The sequence below is a fragment of the Malus sylvestris genome, chromosome 4, assembly GCF_916048215.2.
Source record: "Malus sylvestris chromosome 4, drMalSylv7.2, whole genome shotgun sequence".
NCBI lineage: Eukaryota > Viridiplantae > Streptophyta > Magnoliopsida > Rosales > Rosaceae > Malus > Malus sylvestris.
The window spans coordinates 23,115,374-23,138,636 of NC_062263.1; the positions used below are offsets into that span (position 1 = coordinate 23,115,374).

General features: G+C 40.4%; 1 pseudogene; it reads right to left on the bottom strand.

Moving 5' to 3' along the window:
- Window positions 1–16,476: 16,476 nt before the first annotated feature.
- Window positions 16,477–22,699, bottom strand: LOC126618223 (probable LRR receptor-like serine/threonine-protein kinase At3g47570; annotated as a pseudogene).
- Window positions 22,700–23,263: the final 564 nt, after the last annotated feature.

Consider the following 23,263-nt stretch of genomic DNA (forward strand, 5'->3'; position numbering starts at 1 on the left):
GGCGGCCGGTCCTTCTGCCTCATCAGCCAGACCATCTGCATCAGTAGCCAAGTCGACTGTTAATGCTAAGCTGCAGGGGCTCTTATCTCTTTCAGCTCCTCAAATCCTCGAACATAAAGGTCTTGACTCTGTAGAAGAATGCTTGAATAACCTTGCAGCCGACGGCCTATTGAGCAACGAAATTGTCACTCGCTTATCTTCCACCTTAGAACGAACTCGAGATTATTTTCATATTTTCGAGAAAGCTCTTCGAGCGGATGATGAGTTTAAGGTTGCGTTGGCTACTCAAGAGGCTCTCTGTCCAGAGGTCAAGGCGATAAAGGTGAAGACTAAAAAGCTGGCTGACCTCGACTGACAAATTGTTGACCTCAATCGTCAAATTGTTGAACTCTAACGTTAGAGGTTGGCCGTTTTTGCAAAGATCAATGAAATGAACTTTTATTCTTGCATCTCCCAAGTAACTGGATAATATTTTTAAAAAAATCTCCCATTGATCGGTAATTTATGAACCAAACCGGTTCTATCTCTAAGATGATATGCCCCATTGCCGAGAACTTTGTGAATGACGAACGGTCCTTCCCAATTCGACGACCATTTACTGGACCTTGGGTCTTTAATTCCTACTGGCAACACGGTTTGCCAAACTAACTCTCCTTTGCTGAATTTTTTTGTCTGACCCGCTGATTATAGGCCCACTCGACAATCTTCTTTTGTGTTACCAACAGATTGTAAGCATCAAGCTGAACTTCTTCTAAGTCTTCTAACTCTTGTCTCATGGCCTGATTGTAGTCTGCACTGAACAAATTACTTTGTTCGACCACTTGCAACGAATTTATACTTAACTCGACTGGTAGCATTGCGTCGTGTCTATAGGTTAACGCGTATGGGGTTATCCCGGTTGCCGATTGGGGTGAAGTTCGATATGCCCATAAAGCTTCATTTAACTTTAAATGCCATATTGCAGGCCACTCTTTAACCATTTTTTCGAGAATACCAATCAAAACCTTGTTACTTGCTTTGGCCTGTCCATTCGCTTGTGGGTAATACGGCGTAGACTGCTCGAGTTGAATGTTTAGATTTGCCGCATACTCCTTAAACCTGTCAGATGTAAAGATTGTACCATTATCAGTTATGATTGTTTCTAGTACGTCGAATCTAGTCACAATATTTTCTTCTACAAAATTGTAAACTTTTTTAGACGTCAACTTGGCATATAACTTGGCTTCGACCCACTTAGTAAAGTAGTCTGTCGCGACGAGTATCCACGCATGCCTTGCTGATCTAGAAGATGGTGTAATTTTGCCGATTACATCCATAACCCATCCTTTAAACGACCATGGTTTTGTGACCGAATGGAGTGATTCGGCTAGGAGCTTCTGTATCAACCCATGAATTTGACATTGTACAGATCTTCGTGCGAACGCAATACAATCCTTCAATATGCTCGGTCAGAAATAACCGTGTGGACGAAGCAACCATCGCATATTTCATCCGGACTGATGAGCCTCGCAAATTCGTTCATGCACTTTTGTAATTGCATGGGCAACCTTTTGTCGGCCGAGGCATAATAACAATAATCCATCCTCACTTTTTCGATACAACTCGTTCTGGTATGACATGTAGTTCGTAGCATAGACCCTTGTTCGTCGGTCGTGTTTATCACTATCGAGATATCGCATAATCGCCCTTCTCCAATCGTTTGGTAATGCCTCGACGACACAAACCTCTATGTTGGCCTATCGTTCCAACAACGAAGGTAAGGACATGACTCGTGTACGGATCACGCTATCGAGCTAGAGGACTTACTGATTGACCAAGGCCGGGTGTGTTCGTCGCAACACAGGTATTTCTCGACGTAGTTTGCCCTCCAAGAGTTACACTCCAGAGGCTATTTGAGCTAACTCATCTGCATCCGTGTTTCGAACTCATGAAATGTGTTTGAAAGTAACGCCGTAAAAAAACTCGGCCAAATACCTGGCAACCATGTGATAGGGCGCCAGAGTGCAACTCATGCAACGAAAAGTCCCTTTGAGTTGGTTAATCACAAGTTCGGAATCACCGAGAATGAGGACACGAGTTGCCCGCAAGTCATGAAGGACGCCAAGGCCAATAATAAGGGCTTCGTATTCGGCCTGATTATTCATATAAAAAAAAATCAAGCTTGAGAGAAAAATACCAGCGGCTGTGATTTGGAGATTGAATAATGATCCCAACGTCAGCTGAGACTGAAGTACTTGAGCCATCAAAGTACATTGTCCAGTAATGATCGCGTGTCTCCACCATGCCCATTTCAACATCATTACCCCCAAAACTATGTGGTGAGGGGTGCTGGGTTAAGAAATCGGCCAATGCTTGGCCTTTAACAGCCTTCTAGGGCACATATTGTAAACTGAATTCGGACAGTGCCATTGTCCATTTTCTAATTTGGCCTTTTACTATCAGCCGAGTAAGCATGTAACGAATGACATCGATCTGGGTGATGACCTGAGTGACTGACGGCAGCATATAATGCGTGAGTTTTGATGCAGCAAAAAATAAGGCTAGGCAGAGCTTCTCGATGGCTGAATAGTTAATCTCCGGTGGATTAAGATTTCGGCTAAGATAAAAAATGGCTTGTTCTGGCCCAACATCATTGTCTTGTGCAAGTAGGCATTCGATGGATTCTTCGGCTACTGAAATGTACAGCTTGAGAGGTCTGCCACTGCGTGGTGGGACAATGACGGGTGGAGTTGTGAGGGAAACCTTGATCTGCGTAAATGCTGCTTGATGTTCTGCATGTCATTCGAAGATGTCAAAATCCTAAGTTTTAAGAGTGTGGAGAAGGCTCTCATTTTGGCTGCGAAATTGGTAATGAATCATCGGAGAAAATTAATCTGGCCGAGCCACGACTGCAGTTGTTTCTTAGTCTTTGGGGGTGGAGTGTTGATGATTGCTCATGCCTTGTTTTGGTCCACCTCAATACCACGATGATGGACAAGGAATCCCAAAAAATTGCCGGCTGCTATGTCGAAGGCACATTTTGGCAGGATTCATTTTAAGGTTGTGCTGGCGCATACGCAGGAAAGCCTGATGGAGATCATCCAAATGTGTCTGCTGCCGTGCGGATTTGACTACGACATCGTCAATGTAGACTTCGACGATGGTACCAATTAAATCATGGAAAATAGTATTCATAGCTCGTTGGTATGTGGCACCGACGTTCTTGAGGTCGAATGGCATGACAACCTATTCGTATGTGCCGAGTGCCCTCGGGCAACGAAAAATGGTCTTATGGACATCGGCCTCAGCGATAAAAATTTGGTTATAACCAACATGTCCATCCATAAAAGATAAGATCTTGTGATTTGCTGTAGCATTGATTAACAAATATGACATTGGCATTGGATATTCGTCTTTAGGAGTCGCCAAGTTCAAATTTTGAAAATCAATACAGATACGTAAGGCACCACTTTTCTTTAAAACAAGGACGATGTTTGTTAACCATTCGACGTACCGAGCTGTCCGAATAAACCCGGGTTTTAACAATCGGACGAGTTCGTCTTTTATACCGAGTTATACGTTGGTGGAAAATCACCTAGGTGGTTAGCGGAAAGGTTTACACCTGGGTTTAATGCTCAACTCATGTTCAACTAGTGCTCGATCTAGACCAGGCATCTCATGATAACTCCAAGCGAAACAATCTTTAAATTCTCTGAGCAATCTACAAAGCTCGATTTTGACATGTTGGGGTAACAACGCGCTAATGAACAAAGGTCGTGGGCCTTCGGTTGTTTCAACATTTATCTCCTCTAAAGGATCTTTAACCTATGGTTGACTATCCTCGAGCTCAGCTGGTGCAACCTAAACTTTGTCTAGCGATAGTACTTGACCGTTGTCTTATTCGGCCAAAAATTCAACTAAGTTTATACCCGAATTTGGTTGGTTGGAAATAGCATACCAATGGGCCAGCAGTCATTCCATGGTAGATGAAACTACGGCCCAACATTTATCCTGTCTGCCTTCAGACATCAGGGTCTGCGATTAGATCGGCTAACTCGAGTCTCGATGAATCCTGATGGACAATATTGGCACCTACCTCGATTGCTTTTTTTACGAAAATTTGAGTCAACCATCCTTCTTCGTTCAAACCTTATAGGGTAATATAGCCGACGTGATCATCGTAATATCGTGCCTGAATCATGTTAGCTTCGAACGGATGGTTATCGGCCGGATGAACCATAACCGATTTGCCGTCCCAAAAAATAAGGACCTGATATAACGAAGAGGGAATGCAATTTGTTTGATGAATCCAATCCTGACCAAGCAGGGCATTATACTCTGTCACGCCCCGGACCCGAGGTCGGTGAATAAAAATAAGACCCTGCGCCCGGAACGCAAATAAAAGTAAAAATAAATAAAAGGGAATTGATACGGGTTGGAAAATGAACTCCTTTTATTAAAATAACTCCAAAAGCTTACAGGGTGTACAAAAGTAATAAATTAAAATCCTTAAACTTCTCCTCAATCACAACCTCAGCTCTTCTAACACCTGTCTTGCCAAATAACACCCGTTCTGTCAAATAACACATGTCCTATCAAATAACACCTGTCTTGCCAAATAACTCATATGTAAAATAATAGGCGAGGAGTGAGCAACAATCACCGTTGCTCAGTGAGTAGAATATGTAATATGCCAATCAAGCAATGCCTTTTCACACACTATAAAATAGGATAATAATATCAAAGCTTTAACCACGTAATTTCATATCACATCACCCCTTTACGTGTTCATTATATCCTTCATAAATTGTAACTCACCACGTGACCCTTACTGGCCTTTCAGCCCTAATGTCCCCGTGTGCAGTTTACATTTATCCCTCGGATTAATGCAACACTAAAGTTCTCATGCTCCATGAACATATCCAAATAATCCACATATCACCATATTAATAATTCCAAAGGTATTTCAACAAATCCAACATGCTTGACTTGAAATAGAGAGATATTTATAAATAGATAAAACCTATGATATCTCATGGTTTTCATTTATCAGAAAATAAGAATACTTTGAAACACATTATATAAACCACTCACCTCGATAACTTGAATCTTTGGCAAGACAACCCAACTAACATCTCCACAAACCTCAAACCCTAATCTCTTTTTAACTCTCTCTCTCTCTCTCTCTCTCTCTCTCTCTCTCATATATATATATATAGTACGTTAGCTCCGAAGCATGCACTGAAATGCTAGCTTCTTTACAAAAACATTGGAGCAAAGATCCCTATTTATAGTACCGAGCGGCTCCAAAACTTAGTGATTCATAAAGGCACGTGTCAATTGGCATAGAATCATAGCATGAGGAGATATCACCTAACTAGGTGATTAAGCTAATGATTACATGGTGGCAATAAGATGTGTCAACTAGATGCAAGACTTGAATTGTGGAGCTACACGTCCAACCCAGCATGGTGCTTACAAGCACCTTAAAAAGGATAAGAGTTAAGGCCGCATGGTAAGCTTCACAAGTCCACCTTATAAACTTATGACTAAGCATAAACACGGTTCTAAGGCTTAACTCAGAAAAATATTCCAAATCTTAGCTTCAAGTTTAATAAAATAAATAATAACTTAAACATAAGGCTTCCACCAATACAAATACGGGTTCTCACATACTTGGTCTTGGAGTCAACGATAAAGAATGCGGTCATGTGCTTACGACCTTCAACACTTACCTCCAAAAGAAGCACTCATTTGGTCTAGGACTTGTCGCCGATGAAGCTACTCATGGTTATTCCTTATGGAATGAGTTCGTTGTTAGATCGTCGTAACGCCTTCATAACAGATACAGGCATAATGTTGACCGTCGTCGCCCCACAAACAACGAAAAGTTTGGATATTGGATAACCTTCAATGTGAGCCGTGACATATAATGGCTTCAAATTTTGGAGATTAATCGAAGATGAGTGGGGAAACAGTTCGGCCAGAGTCGCTTTAAGTTTATCATCCTTACTCACTTGCTCATCTTCTCCGGTGGCAATGAACTCGACTTGTGTTGCTTCCTCAGCAACCACATCCCCATCCAAGAAATTCGGTTGGTGTGTGGTTGGTTGAAATTCAGCAGGTAGAACATGGACCATGCTGATTTCCATATTTTCAAGGATAGAAGGACCCATCGGGTCTTGATTGTCATCCTCTGGTTTATCAAGTGCAGTATCATGTTTTGGAGCATCTTCGACCTGATCATTTTTTGCCTCGTTGGAAACTTGTTTTTGTGACGCACACACTAAACATGTTCCATTCCGGCTGTCATCCTCCAACGTAGTCGTTGCTGGGACTTGGGTTTATCCTTGCAGTGCTTTACAGGCCCGTGTGTTTTAGTAGGCATCCAGACGCACCACACGATCCTGCTCATTGGTCGTAAGGCTGAATAGAGATACGACTGAGAAGACTTCGAAATGATGTCGTAAATACTGAAGGTCCTTAAAAGAAAAAAGGGAGCTCGACGATGTCTATGTCCGTGTACGGGTCGACCTCGAAGCCGAGGACCTGAGCTTCACGTATATACTGGAACCTAGCCTTTATTGCTAAATCAATAGTCTTTTGGATAATCTGTTCAGCATCGAGGCACGTTAACGCTAGGTCAAGAGCTTTTTGACACGCCTTTGGTAGGCCGTACAAGTCATTAGCGGAATTTGTTTTGTGAAACTCTCGCATGTACTCCAAGGATTCGCCAAGGAATGGCGGGTAAAGATTTCGTCAAACTTTTATTAACGGTTCTTGTGGGGGTAATGGGGGAAGTTTTCTTTCGGCTTCTTTTCTGAAATGCTCGAGATGAGCTTTCATCTCCCCGGGCCGAATGAGGTGTTTGATGTGATTTTCCTTTGAAGTAATTCGATCGTGACTGTCAAGTTTTGTTTGTCATCTCCACTTTCTACCGTTTCTTTTGGCTGCCATTTGGTAGCCGAAGTGGCCTGTACTGCCTGTCGTCGAGCCGTGCAATCTATCTGTTGGCGTGGACATTTATGAGATTTGGATAATGTCGTGTACATGCCAATGGGGGAATTGTAACTATACCAATGTTGGTTGCTTGGCTCAGGTAGTTTGAAGGTTTTTTGATTTGCCAATGAACTTGAGTTGCTGGAGTTATGCGAGTAATAATCCTCATTATAAAACGGCACATTGAAATCAAGACGCCGTCTGGCTGAGATGGGGCCGTCCGTTCATATGTGAGGGTCGAGCCTATCGAACACTTTCTGACGCTATCCTCTGCCAAATTCCTTTGGAGGTGTCGCTACGGCCTTGGATGGTTGCCGTGGTGTTGGAACCTAGGGTGGTCTCTCTTTTGGTTCTGTTAGGACGACGCGTGCTTTACAACAGTTACATAAAACCATCAGTCTCTTCTGTATTGGAATTTGACATAGACTCGATTATAGCTGGTCCCAAAGACTTTGTGGGTGGCTCGTTGGAAAATAGATCAATCTTGAGTCACGGCTGAGAGTTCTATTTTGGGACATACTGTATTGGAACGAACTCCGCCTTCCCTTTCCCTTTCCTCTTAGACAAATGAGCATCTACCATGCCCACTGTTGCCAAGGGGAAGGGATCAACGTCGACAGTCATTTGTTTGTCAGGAAATTTGAGCTTACGTTTATCAATCTAGCTCTGAATAGCATCACGGAACACGTCGCAGTTGTTTGTGGTATGCTTATTCGAGTTATGGTACTTGCAATACGTTTTTCCTTTCAACTCTTCGACCTTAGGAATGTTGCATCGACCTTGGTGATATCAAAAGTGTAACCTTTTGATGTTTTAACTGCCTCTTCAGAGGCCAAGCGGGTTTTGGCATCTTTGGAATTATTTTGAGCCAATGCCTTGCAAACGTACGGTTTGTCTATCACTATCTTGGTCGCATCCACACTAACATATTGGGAATCCTCGCCTCCGATCGATGCATAGTTAACCGTAGGATTTTTGTAAATCATCCCCCCGGGATGGGGGCTTCGAGATCTTTTCCTTTCGGAGCAAATAATCATATTGCTCGATGTGCTGGGCTAGTTCATACATATCTAGGAAGTTTGCCCCCAAGAATTTCTTTTTATATTCCATATCTAGGTTGTTCAAAGCGATTCTAACGAATTCAACTTCAGGGAGAGGTACTCGGCACCAATTTCTGGCCGATTTAAACCTAGTTAAGTATTCCATTGGTGATTCATTAGACGCTTGAGCCATCTTAGCTAATGATGAGACTGACATTTCCATGCCCGGTCGGTAGAATTGTTCACGGAACTTTTCGACCAGTTCTTCCCAACTCTGTATGGAATTAGGTAGGAGGTTGATGTACCAAGCAAATGCCGAACCTGTTAGCGAGAAGTTGAATAGTCGCAGTTTGTAGAAGTCACTACTAACATCTCCGTATTGCGCCGTGAATCGAGCCATATGTTTCAGCGATGATAAGGACGATTCCCTAGCAAAAAGGTTGAAATATGGGATATTGAAACCTTTAGGATATTCAACTTCTCTACGTAAGCAGGGTATGGATGGATGAATTTTGGGAACTTCGGCCCTTTCTTCAAGGCCGACCCAATCATCCTTTAGACATCGATAATATCGACCGAGGCTACTTCCATTATCTAGTCGGATCCGTCTGATCTACTGCTTGATCCACTTCTTTTTTTCCAAGTTAATCATTTTGAACCGAGTAGATCCTGTTTCGGCTTGCAATGAATTACTTCTGAGTGGAAGTTGTTGGGACTGATCAATAGGTCCTCATTCGAAGGCTCTACTAACCAATAGTTCGAGCAATTTGGTGTGTGTGTCACCATTATTCCGTATCACCTCGAGCAAACTATTCATTTTTTGGCTAACTGCCTGTTTAACTTGCTGAGATTTCTCGTCAAGTCGTCTTCGAAGAAAGGACCGAGTTGGGGGATCAGAACCCTTACCACCATCTTCATCGCAGTTCTCCACTATTCCTTCAACAAAAACATCTGCGGTTTTGTGGAGAACTTGTGTGTTGCGAGGTTGGGGACCGAGACAAACTTCTTTTTCTCGGTGTGTTACACTTACAGCCTCAGGTGTCACAGTAACAAGAGGATTATGTGCATGTGACAAATTTTGTACCGGGCTCTGAACTGGTAGGTTGGTCATTGACTTTCCCATGATTATTTTCTTTTTAACCGATCGTGTTTCGACGGGCATGAACTTCGTAGTTTTAGCATTGGGTCCCACTGGGCGTGCCAAAATGTTGACCCTAAAAACTACCAAACCTACGTGGCGTGCAGGCCGGGTAACTAATAAGCTAGCTACGTCCTTTAGTTGTGTGCAGTACGTGCCAACTCGACGGCTGAGCTCGGCCAATGAGTAAAATTTGTTGATATTGCGTTGGGTGCGCTACTGACTTCTTAGCTTTGCGACTGCGGCTGATGAAGGAACTTGTCTCGGCCTTCGGGTTCTAGAGCTTGAAGACAAGGCTGCTAGTTCTACGAAGTTCATAAATTATCGGCATCGAATTCGGTCATAGTGATTATATTCGTAAAAATATAAGCGCGCTGAATCGACACTAAACTATACGGGCATAGATACTCAAAGCAGATGTGCGTCTTAATCGTAAATGTAGTTCGGCCGTCGGAATACTGAACTCTAAATCCCACTTGTGAATATCTAATCATAAAACAACTCGGCGTTCAATGTGCCGAGCCTAGCAATCTGTAACACCTCACTTCGCCGAGAAGGTTAATGAGACGGCCTCTACCGATAAGGATTCGAAAATCCTTCTCGACCGAGACTTGGATAAGTAACCAGTCGGCCTCGACATAATGCTGTTTATCCAAACTGAAGGTGCCTCTTGGTTGGCTGATTCCACGACAACAGTGCTGTTTATCCAAACTGAAGGTGTTCGCCGGTTGCCTTCATAGTGCTGTTTATCCAAACTGAAGGTGTGTCGGTGGGAAAAGAAAACACAAATCTCAAGGTTGTTGAGAGGTTTTGCATAAAGCGAGAGTTTGCGTAGAGCAATTTGTGTGTTGAATTGGAGGGGCTTTAGAATGATGCCGCCCCTTCTTATTTTTAGCAGCCAATTTCATCCTGACCGCACCATAACTATACTCGGACTGGGATTCTCAATCCTAATCTATCCAAGCCTCGACCAGTCCTACCTCCACTAGGATTCTGAACCAAACTCTTTATCCGGCCACATTCTCTTCTCAAATCTCAGCATCCTCATCCTATGAGGACTCCTTATTATACTAGGATTCGTCCTACCTTATCAATCCGTCTTAACCTAGGGTTCAGCTGATCTTAACCAAGCGGCCCATAATAATTGGAATTCGCGATGGTTTTAGAATTATACTACCAAGCCGAGAACAACTCCTTCCTCTGCCCACACCAATATTTTGGGCCCAAACACCCACCCTGGCTATTATTCCAAATGGACCACCACCATCACTGCACCCACTACAACCAACATCACCATATCTCACTTTCTCCGTACGATATAAGATTTCCGAAACATGTAATTTTTCATCCTATCATTTTCGATAATATGTGGAATAAATAAGAATCATAGGCTTTTGCTTCCATCAAAGCATTTCTGCATATTTTGAGTGCTCACTTTTTGTAAACCATTCCAGCAAAAGCCATAGAAGCAGTGGCAAGAAAAAGAAAAAGAGAAATGAAAACCCTAAAAAAGCAATGCCTTCTCATGCGAAGAAAAGCAGCAGAGGTTGAATTGCTTTGGTGAGTACGTAGTGGAAAACATCTTGCTCAATGATGTCCATTCCCCTTTGAGCAGCATTGGTTTGTTCTTCTTATGTCTTTTCTTAAACTTTGAGGTATGAATATCTAATTGCACTCATTTTTCCAACAATCACATCCGTAAGCATCCGCTCCTTTGGTGATATTGCACAACAAGATAGTCATATCTGCATCATTGCAACCAAGCATTCTTCTTTCTTTGCTTTGGCTGGGCCACAATTGTTACGTCTGGATGTAACTCTTTCTTGTACTATGTCATCATTAACATCACCATCCGCTTCGAGGTCAAGCAAAGTCATAGCTATGAATTGGTAAATGCTTAGATCATTTTTGAACATGTCATCGGTAGGTTTTTTTCCTGTGAACATTTCTAGCAACAGTATCCCGTAGCTGTAAACATCTCTCCCAATATGGAAACTTGGCCCCCAATGCCATACTCTGCCATTTTTAGCAAACAAACATGTGTATCTTATCATAGCACTCGTAGTCCAGCTCAACAAAGCTCTTTAAGAATTAGTTAGTTCTAAGATTTGCATGGTTAATTACTCTGTAAACTAATCCTCTTATTGTCACTCCTAATTAATCAAACTTAGGTGAGTTTATAAAATTGGACGTATCCAGAGTTCCCGACTTGTATTTTATCGACATTTCATTCAATTGGTTCCAAAGATTGTTATTTACTCTCTGCTCCTTCTCCTTGAGATAAAGTTTATTAATATTTTCTAAGTACGATTTCATGAAGTCAATGTGGAATTCGATTAGCCATGACATATAAACTAAGAAATCATAGGCAAGTGACTTTTACAAATAGGTAACTTCGTTACAAATTTTTACGTAATGAGAAAAAAAATCTCATATTAAATTATGGTCTGCAACGTGAGATTCACAAATGTAGAGCAATCAAGAATTTAAAAAAAATTCCCCAGAGCGCTTTTATTGCAGTGGCAAAAAGGAATCATGAATCATGATTATACAGTTTTTTGTGTGGATTCGATTCCTACTTATTCTTATCCCCACTAATAACTAACTGTTTAACCTATTAGCAAAAAGTACAATTTAAAGTAAGCACGCACGCACACTATAAATCCAATTCATTACAAGGAAGCAAGCACACTATCACACACCTATTTTTACTTCTCACACACTTATCACAGTTTTCGGCCTTCGGATTTAAAGCACACTGGTCGCCTTTCATTGTTCCTCCAATTCATACATATACGATAAAAAATAGTAAATACGAATTTGAAATCTCCAAGTCATACAAACGAAAGTACTACGTTCAATTTAACATGCACAACATCGTCAAGGCAAAGGTAAAAGCAATATAATAGGAAAAAGATAAAGATAAACAAAAACCACAATACAGCAATACCTTCTCATGTGAAGCAGCAGAGCGGCAAAGGTCGAACAGCTCCTGTGAGTACAGAGTGGAAAACATTCTTGCTCAGCGATGTCCATTCCCCTTTGAGCAGCATTGCTTTGTCCTTCTTAAGCGTTTTCTTAAACTTTGAGGTACGAGTCTCTGATTGCACTCATTTTTCTGACAACCGTGTCCATAAGCATTCGATCCCTTGGTGATGCAAGAGAGTCCTATCTTACACTACTGCAACTAAGCATTCCTCTAATTTCTTTGCTTTGTCTAGGCCACGATTGTTACGTCTGGGCGTAACTCTTTCTCTTACTATGTCATCGTTGACATCACCATCTGCCTCGAGGTCAATCAGCAATGAAGGGTCAACAACGTCCATCACATGCTCAGGCAAAGCCATGGCTGCAAAATGGTAAATGCTTAGACCATCTTTGAACATGTCATCGGTAGGTCTTTTTCCCGTGAACATTTCTACCAACAATATCCCGTAGCTGTAAACATCTCCCATTATTGAACCTTGGCCTCCCATCCCATACTCTGGCATTGTTAGCAAACAAACATGTGTATCTTATCATAGTACTCATAGTTCAGCTCAACAAAGCTCTTTAAGAATTAGTTAGTTCTAAGACTTGCATGGTTAATTACTCTGTAAAAAAAAAAATTGGGGCTTTTAGAGATAAGGACTTATTAAAGATGATTTTTAGAATATAACCTGCAAGGTTTTTAACATCTAAAAAATATCTTTCATTTCAATGCACCATGACATGTCCCTTATAATAATACCACATATTTTACCACAATTTACATGGTTGCCATCTTAATTTTATAGAATGTAACCTACACTTCCTGATTTCAAAAACGTAATAGAAGGGGCGTGCAATTTTTCTTTTAAAATCCTTTCGAAGATTTTGGCGAATCGTTTGAAGCTGTTGTTGCCCAAATTAATCTCGCCTATGCAGAATGCCTTTGTTATGGATAGGCAAATCCAAGATAATATTGGGATTGCTCACAAATTGTTCCACTTTCTGAAGCTGAGAAAAGCTAAGTGGAAGTATGAATTGGGTATTAAACTTGATATGCACAAGGCGTATGATCGAGTTGAATGGGATTTCTTAGAAGCGGTTTTGCTGAAGTTGGGCTTCTGTAGGGGTTGGACCAATTTGATCATGAACTGTGTGTGTATAGTGGAGTTTGCGGTGTTACTTAATGGTCAACCTGGGCATCAGTTTACCCCTTCTCGTGGAATCAGGCAAGGAGACCCTCTATCTCCTTATTTGTTTCTCTTGGTTAGTGATGTTCTTTCCCTGCTTATCTAGTGTGGTGTTGATGATGAGATGATTAATGGTGTTTGTATGAATCCCTCGGGCCCTACTATATTGCACTTGTTCTTTGCGGACGACACATTAATATTTCTCCAGGCAAATCGTCATAATTGTGAAAAATATCATGCAAATTCTAAACAAGTATTGTTTAGCTTCGGGACTACAGGTTAGTCTCCGCAAGTCCAGTGTGTATTTCGGCAGAAATGCTCCTCCTCAATTGCGTGCTCAACTTAGCTCCATCCTGGGAATGCCTTTAGTTTATGATCCGGGGGATTATCTTGGCCTATCGACCATTTAGGGGAGATCCAAAAGATAAAGCCTTGCTTACATGAAGGGGAGAGTTCTTGGAAAGCTTTAGGGATGGAAACAGTCATCTCTATCTCTTGTAGGTAAAGAAGTTTTAATCAAAGCTGTGATTCAGGTTATACTTAAATTCCCAATTGCTGTGTGTAAAGACCTAGACACTCTTGTTGCCTGTTTTTGGTGGGGAGATATTGAAGGTCAAAGAAAGATCCATTGGATGAGCTGAGAAAAGTTGGCTCAGCCTAAGTGTGACGGGGGTTTAAGATTTCGGAACTTCCAGGACGTTAATGACGCTTTGCTTGTTAAACAATGTTGGAGGCTTATTCATAATCCTAACTCCATGTGGGCTCGGACTCTTAAGGCTCAATATTTTCCCTACTCTTCCTTCTTCGATGCTAAACTTGGGAGTCGGGCCTCGTGGGCTTGGGCTAGCCTTTTGGTGGGACGGGATATCCTCAAAGTTGGTGCCTATTGGCAAATTCTCAACGGCAGGGATACTAGACTTTGGATTGATAGGTGGCTGCCTTCGCTCCTTCTTGGTGGTCCAGTTCCCCGAGGTAATAATCATATTACTATGAATACGAAGGTTTCCTCCCTTATATGCCAGAGTACCAGATCTTGGGACCTCGCCTTCTTATGTCCGTTCATTTCGGATAAGGAGGTCAATGTTATTCTTGCCACCCATCTGGGAAATTTGTCTACCCCATATCGGTTGATTTGGACAGCGGAGAAATGTGGCAGGTACTTGGTTAGGTCGGGTTACCATTGGATTCATTCTAGGAGGCTGAGGGTGGGGGCTTCTATCTCTTCAGATGCTTTACTCTGGAAGGTTGTTTGGAAAATTAATGCACCTCCCAAAATTCGCAACTTCATACAGAGAGCTATCAATGAGACATTGTCCACAATGAGGGGTTTAGTCTTGAGATGGTCGGCCTCCTCACCCGTGTGCCCAATCTGTAAGAATCAAGAGGAATGTAATTATGTATTTAATGCTATGGCTGTTGTCCATTGCCAGGTGATGCATGTTATTTCTTTCTCTGTTGCTTCCTCTTGGGAGGCAAAGGCTCCAAGCTCCCATATTGCTACATTTATCCCTGCTTCTACCTGACTAGTTCCTCGTTGGTGTCCTCCTTCCGACCCCTACATTAAAATTAACATGGATGCTAGCTGGTCCCCGGTGGATGGTAGGGTTTGTTTGGCTGCGGTGTTGCGTGATGATCTAGGCCAATTTGTGGCGGCTCAGAAGCTTGCTATTATGGCTCGGTCGGTGGTGTTTGTGGAGGTAATGGCGATGCTTAAGGGGTGCAAGTTGGCAGCCGACCTTGGTTTTGGTTGGGTTGTTGCGGAATCGGATTCTTTAGAGGTAGTCTCCTCTTTGAATGGGGATATCTCTAATGGCAGCTGGGAAGTGTTCCCTATATTTCAAAATATCTTGAGAGTAGGGACCTCTTTTCAGGGATGTCGCTGGTCTTGGGTTCCAAGACTGGCCAACCAGACGGCGGACCTTTTGGCGTCGAGGAAGAACATGGAGATGTGCGATCAAACTTGGGTCATACGACCACCATCTTCATTGATTCACATTCTTAACAAGAATGGCCTTCCTTGCCCTCCGTAAGTGTCGAGTGCTGTGGTGGTGTGTTGGGACGACGCTTGGCCTTTGTGGCAGCGTCTCTTGGCTATTGACCCACACACTGCCCTTCTTTTGTATTGCTTTGTTTGTCCCTCTGTGGACTCTCCTTGTATTGTTGGCTTTTGCCTTGGTTATGTGTATTTCCAATATTCGAAAAAAATAAAAAATAAAAACATTCATATCATAGAATTGAAAACAAAACATGAAAGCAGGCTACAATTGCACCTGTAATCAATGAAAATTTTCAAATTTTAAAATGGCAACTGTCACAAAACAGTATTTTAGGCATTGTTACCTTCTACAACTCCATAAAAATCTGTTTGAAGCTACAATAAAAAGAGAAATTATTGTTCGGTTTAACGATTCGATGCCTTCGTCGGAACCTAAGAATCACTTGTAAGCTACGGTTTGTATTTTTATTATTTTAATCAACTCAACAGTTGGTACGGTTTGTGTTGTTGTGGAAAAAGTGTGTAGCTCTCCTAATCAACACACTAGTGGATGCTTGTGTAGCTTGTTGGTACAGTTGGTATGTTTAGGTTCGATAGTTTTCATTGTTTTAGCAAGAATAGATTATTTTGCAATGCACACCATATGTTTGTTGAAAGCCTATGTGGTAAATTTGCCTTTGGTGGTTTTGTTTTTAATTTAGAAACGGCCAATTAGGTCTGATCAATTCGATACAGTCAGTTAGGTACGCTATATACGATGTGAAGCACAAATGGAAACATTGTAAGTAGAATAGGATGTGATGTGAAGGTGGAGGATGAAATCTCATTGAAAAATAGTGTAATGTACATCGTAGCTGGGTAGGGATTGAGGATATGGCCTAAAGTATTTGCTGGCTGTGAAGTGCCATCATTTTTTTGAATTTTTATATGGTCATTTAGGTCCGATCGATTCGGTATGATCAGTTAGGAACATTACTTAGGATAGGTTCAATCATTTCGGTACAGTCAATAAGGTACAGAAAACTTATGTTTGATTCCAAACAACACCTGATGACTTATATTTGATTTTGAACAACACCAGATTAACCATTGCTGCCATTGAAAAACTTATATATGTTTGCTCAGTTCTCTGAGCTTGACAATGATTTTTACAATAATGGGTTGCCTTCAATTCCAACACCAATCAGCAATCCCAGATTGGATTGCGGGTTCAAAAGCGTGGAAATTGCCAGTCAATATCACAACAGCTTCACAAAAACTATAGGTACAGTTGACGATGAGTAATAAAACTGAAATCATCGGAAAAAAAATAGTTCTATCGATTTCGGGTTCAGTATATAGAAAAGAAGCGTGAACATCGTCATCAGCAGAGGAGGAAAAAGCTTCAATGCCGCCAAAGATGGGGAATTCCATTGTAACCGAAAGAGAAGAGATGTGAAGAATCAATAAATACAAAACATTAAAGCATTGATTTGTACATAAGGGTAAATAGGGAAACTAAAACTACAATAATTCTATAAAAAAATATGATTAAATATGACATGAAATACTATAATCTGACGTGGAGGATTATTTTTAGTTTTTAATCTTCCATACGGTATTATTAAAAAAACAATCTTATTTAGGTATTAAAATGAAATTTTCTAAAAAAAATTCCTCTTACTGTTACCTCCAATTAATCAAACTTAGCTGAGTATATATAACTGGATGTATCCAGACTTGTATTTTATCGACATTTCATTCAATCAATTCTAAAGATTGTTATTTAATCTCTGCTTCTTCTTCCTTGAGATAAAGTTTATTTATATTTTCTGAGTACGATTTCATGTAGTCAATGTGGAATTCGACTGCATTGGACTAGACTGGACTACTTGTTGGACTCACTAAGTTTTATTGGACTGAACTGGACTACTTATTAGTGTAATCCAGTGTTTGTTTCGCACGAAGATTAAGTTTAATGGGATTAGCAAGTACTCGCTCTGACTAACCCCTTCGCTAAAAGTTCTTAGCGAGAACCCTCATTTCTCACGGGATTGATAAGCCGGTCTTCGAGAGCATTGCTCCCTCCTCATTCTCGGTTGTCCTCCTCCTCGCTCATCCTCCTCGCTTGTCCTACTCGTCCTCATCTAGGAAATTTCAAATTCGACAACCTATTTCTATGATTTTGTTTTGTAGATTGTTAAATTATTATTGGGTTCTAATCGATTTTTTTGTTTTCGGTTCAAAATCGATGAAATTATTATTGGATTCTAATTGATTCCTCGTATAATCCTTTTAGTTATACTTAGATATACCTTCTTATAATTTGAAGAAATCAAAATCAGTTATGATTTCGATGATCGATCTTTTGATCTACCTTTATTTTCCATATATTGAGTGAATTCTCCAGCCCCTTTGCCTATTTGGACAGTCTAGTTTGAGATGATATAGTAGTTGATAGATTGAGTGCATCAGTCATTTTAATGTCCACCAGGATAGCAGTTTTGTTGTAGCTTTGTATAATTGTGATACGATATGATACTTTTACCATTGCCATTCCATAAGTTTCATCTGGTCCCATAGGGTGACTCACAGGGTTAACTTAGTTGTTCAATTGACGTTTGCGAGAAAATGGTGGTATCCTTGTTGTTCAGAAATAATTTTTAATTTTGATCAGAAAGATTGTCAATTTTGGTTTTTTTTCTTCAATTTTATGGTTTTGAGCACAGTAGCAGCATCCTTTCCTTTTACTATATAGTATATACTTGTTGCACAAGAGAAGTACCAAGTATTGTGTAGGTCCTTACCAATGCTTGTTCTCTCAGCTAACGCAACTATATATATTTGGTGGTGAGGATTTACTTCTATGAGGTATTTCGTTATCCAATTTCTTCAAAGTGGTGGTGTTACTAGGTTTGCCAGATCCTCATGGATGAAGCCACTAGTTACAGCATGATTATAGTTTTCTATTGAGTAGAATCATCATTTCTAGGTGTAGCGCCTCTTTGAGCTTTGATTGTGAAAGAGGAAAAAATTTCCTCTGTAACTTGTTAGAAATAGTTGTGATTGTGACTATGTATTGTATCTAACACTTGTGGCTTTTACTTGTTCGTTCACACCTCATTTTGTTATTTCATTGTGTTGGATTGGCGGTCCATTTTTTACGGGTACCATGCATGTAGAGGCTTCCTTATTGGTAATGTAGGTAGGAAATGGTATGCTATGTTGAGGTTGGGGTTCTTGTCTTGTTTCGTTATGTGTCTAAAATTTGTGAGTGAGTGTGAGATGAGTGAGTTGGGTGTGAAATGGTTGGCCATTCATGTCTGATCTTGGTCTTCAACACCCCTAGGCGTTTGAACTCAGATTTCTATCTTTAAGTATATGCATTCTTCAGATGCTGACTTAAAACCAACTTAGTAAAAAGGATTCAATGTTAACGATTGATCTCATTTTCTTTTAAACAGTTTGATTCAGATTTGATTTAAAGAGGAAATAGCGCTTTTGAGCATTTCGTCTCTTGACTTCCTAAGGTTAATTGTTTCTTGTTATCAGACGTACTAGAAAGGTCGACATATAAAGGATAAATACAATAAAGGTCATCAATTGTTTAGAAACTTTCCCTATACTGACAATCTCATATTGTTGGCTTGTTGAGAAGTGACCTAGAACAAGACAATGATTGGTACTCTTGTGTTCACATGGGGTAAGCTTTTGTTTGTGCCTTTTGATCTTGTTAGGAAATAGAAAGGAATTAGAAATATGCAAATTAAAAAGGAATAGATTCTATTGAATAAGTTTACAACTAAATGAATCCAAAGCCTTTGCTCTAAAAATATTGTGCTATTGTTGAGACCTCTACTGATTCTATTGGAGTTTCAGTTACATATTTTCACATAAAGCAATATACTTAAGACTAGGACAACATGAAGTTTTGCATCTTTGTTTATTTCTGAGTTTACTTCTTTTGATATAGTTGCCTTGTATCATGCTTACTTCTTTTGTCTAAGCTTAATTATGATGTCCAGTGGAAGAGTTAAGTTTTCTAGGCATGTGCTTTTACCTTCTATGTATGTAACAGGGACTTTTGTTGATTTACATGGAAAGGAGACTCATTAGCATTCCTGAATTCTGTGAGACGGGAGTTGTTGTTGTGTTAAACTTGGGAAATCTTGAATGCCATACACTCAGTTTTGGGACTCAATTCAGCTCATAACAACAAGATTTCTGAAGACATCCTTTAACAACATTTGTGTATGAAGTTTATTGTATTTATTTCTTATTGTAACATTTGCTTGTAGAATTTCTTATATATGTTCTACACATGGCTTTTTGTGTAATATTTATTGTATTTATTTTCAAGTAGGCCTTGAAGTTTCAAACATTGGATGTAAATTTTATCAACTGATACAATTTCTCACAACGTGGTATTCAACATTATTTAGGCATTAGATTTCTTTAGTAAAAAAAAAAAAGATCCATTTTCACTTATTTATATTATCATGCCTCTTAGTCCAACACTACACCAAACGCTTCACTAAGTCTAGTTTAGTCTATTCTAAGTTAGTCCAGCTTAGTCCCTGAAGCTAGTACAGTCCGAGATAGTTCAGTGCAACAAACACACCCTTTAAGAATTAGTTAGTTCTAAGACTTGCATGGTTAATTACTCTGTAAAAAAAAAAATTCCTCTTACTGTTACTTCTAATTAATCAAACTTAGCTGAGTATATATAACTGGATGTATCCAGACTTGTATTTTATCGACATTTCATTCAATCAATTCTAAAGATTGTTATTTAATCTCTGCTTCTTCTTCCTTGAGATAAAGTTTATTAATATTTTCTGAGTACGATTTCATGAAGTCAATGTGGAATTCGATTAGCCATGACATATATAAACTAAGAAATCACATGCAATTGAATTTTACAAATAAATACTTTCGTTACAAATTTTTACGTTATGATTTTTTGTTTGTCAAAAAAAAAAAAGAATTAATAGTAAAAGTTATTAGGAACACAAAAAAGAAACAGAATGATTGAAGCTCATTATTCATACCTGGAGGAATGGAGCCTACAAAACCCTTTAGCTGAGATGACATGGTTTGACTGAAAGAGGGATCATTTGATGTTTTGAAGAGGAACCCTGCTAAACCAAAATCCCCAACATGAGCTACCATATCTTCATCAAGAAGTATGTTGCTCGGCTTTAGATCACAATGAACAATGGAGGTTTCACAATGGTGATGGAGATAAGCTAATGCAAAAGCAACATCAATGGCAACGTTCAATCTTTGCATAAAACTCAATCTATTAATTTGAGATTGCTTCTCATCTCTTGAATACAACCACGAGCCTAGACTTTCATTTTCCACAAACTCGAAAACTAGGCTTTTGAAGTCCTTGCCTTGATTATCAATGCTTGAGCATGTAGTTATGATCTTGAGAAGATTACGGTGCCTAACACTTCTTAAAGCTTTGCATTCATCAATGAAACTCTTAGAAGCTCCTTATTGTTGAAGGTTTAATACCTTAACAACAACTATTGTTCCATCATTAGGAATTACCCCTTTATAAACAGAATTGAAACTTCCTAAACCAATCAAATTATCTACAGAGAACCTTCTGAGTAGGTGTTGACCCTAAAAACTACCAAGCCTACGTCTTTCGATCGTGTGCGGGGAGTGCCAACTCGTTAGCCAAGCTCAGCCGGGGAGTAAAATATGCTGATGTTGTGTTGAGTGCGCGTCTGACTTTTCGATCTTGCCACTGGGTCGAGGAAGGAACACGTCTCGACCTTCGGGTTCTAGAACCTAAAGACAAGGCTGCTAGTTCTGCTAAGTTCACAAATTGTCGGTGTCGGGTTTGGTCACAGTGATTATATTTGTGCAAGTATAAGCATGTTAAACATGCTCCAAACTATACGGACACAAATACTTAAAGAAATAAATGTCTTAACCGTGAATGTGGTTCGGCAGTCGGAATGCCTAACTCTAAAAGATACTTGTGAATATCCAATCATAAAACAACTCAACTTTCAAAGTGCCGAGCCTAGTAATCTGTAACACCTCATTTCGTCGAGAAAGCTAATGAGATGACCTCTGCCAATAAGGACTCGAAAATCCTTCTTAACCGAGACTTGGATAGATAACCAGTCAGCCTCGACGCAGTGCTGTTTTCCAAACTGAAAGTGTTCCGTGGTCAGCTAATTCTACAACAACAGTGTTATTTATCCAACTGAAGATGCCACCAGTTGCCTTCACAGTGCTGTTTACCCAAACTGAAGATGTGTTGGCGGAAAAAGAAAATAAAAATCTCAAGATCGTTGAGAGGTTTTGCGTAGAGCTAGAGTTTGCGCAGGGCAGTTTGTGTGTTGAATTGGAGAGAGCTGAAATGTTGCACAATGGGTTGTATTTATAGCAACAGGCCTGCTCTTGACTGAACTAGAGATGTACTCGAATTAGGACCCCTCAATCCGATCCGATTAGGTTTCGGCCAATCCTAGTTCCAACAGGTCTTTGAACCAAGCTCTATAATGAACTAGATTCATTCCTACTTCTTAGCGCCTTTAGCGTTAAGACTCCATGTTGTACCAGGATTCAACTGCCTCGTCTTTTCCCATATCAATCCTTCTTATACTAGGACTTGGCCGAATATGACTAAAAGGCTCATGGTGTCTTAGCCGGCCCATGATACTCCTAGAAGACCGTTGGGCTGAGAATAGCTCTAAACTTGGCCCAAATTATCATTTTGAGCCCAAACATTGACCCCTCGCTTCTGAGGTCTTCGGCCTATAACTCCTAGCCGAGCCTTGACCTTGAAAAAGTGAAATCAAACCCTTGTTATCTCTAAAAGGCATCGAAATGTCTCGAAAATCCCAACCACTTGCACAAATTTATGAAGCATGGTTACACGATCCTAATTTTGTCAGATGCCCTGCCATGTGGCCAATCCTCAGCTCATTTGTCAGTCTTCAATAATGACATTCGAATCGTGCAAACATTGAAACGTCTCTTCACCATTAAATTCATCGTCACACGTAAACGTGCATCCTTGATCCACGAGTTTTTCGGTCCTTTCACCTGGATTCTTTGAATATCCATCATGATTATTAAATCCTCCGGTCGATTTTATCCCCTTTTTTTTAAAACTAAACTGTTGATCTTCCTCCCAAAATGCCTATAAATACTCAACTCTTCTTCATTCAAATTTAACGCTTTCAAAATTTTCGAATCTCTTGCCGGTTGCTTTCAAACTTAGAAAAGAAAACATACTTTCAATCCCGGAAAACCTTCATCTTCAATGGCTACCAACACATTTATTACTAAGTTCGTCGAGGAATGCAACATGTGTCGAAGCATCACTGATAGGAACACCATCAAGACCATCAGATTCGAGGACGAGCCAAATGATCTTCATCAAACTCTCGGCCCACTATTCAAGAATGATGTCCCAAAAACCAGCCTCCCAATCGATATTGCTCTCTCTGGGTATAAATTCGATCTGGACTTGAAGAACATTTTCGAAGATAGCTCTGTCAAAGCCTTGATGCAAGGAGATCAAAGGCCGTCGAAAGATGACGCGCATAAGCTGCACAAAAATTTCTTTAACTACAACACCTTGATACCCCACTTTGCCAATTGGGAAGGGGAAGCCCTCAAAAGGGTAGACCATGGGGCCTTCTTATTCGATTGGTACAACAAGTATATTTTCTGTGCCAAATCGAATAAATGCCTGGCCGAGAACATACCAATTACCGAAGCCCTAGCCAGCGGTCATGTCTTGGCCTTTAGCCCGCCATCCTAGCCAATCTCAATCAGTGTTTAGCAGATGCTTCTGTAGGGAAGATCGACCCTCACCAAAATGGCCCGTTATGGGTCTTCTAGCTCTGGCTGTAAGTCTATTTCACGACGCTGTAGCCAGAAGTCCCAAGCTTCAACCCTTCTGAGGCAATGGGCCTGGAACTAGCCTCACACCCTGAAG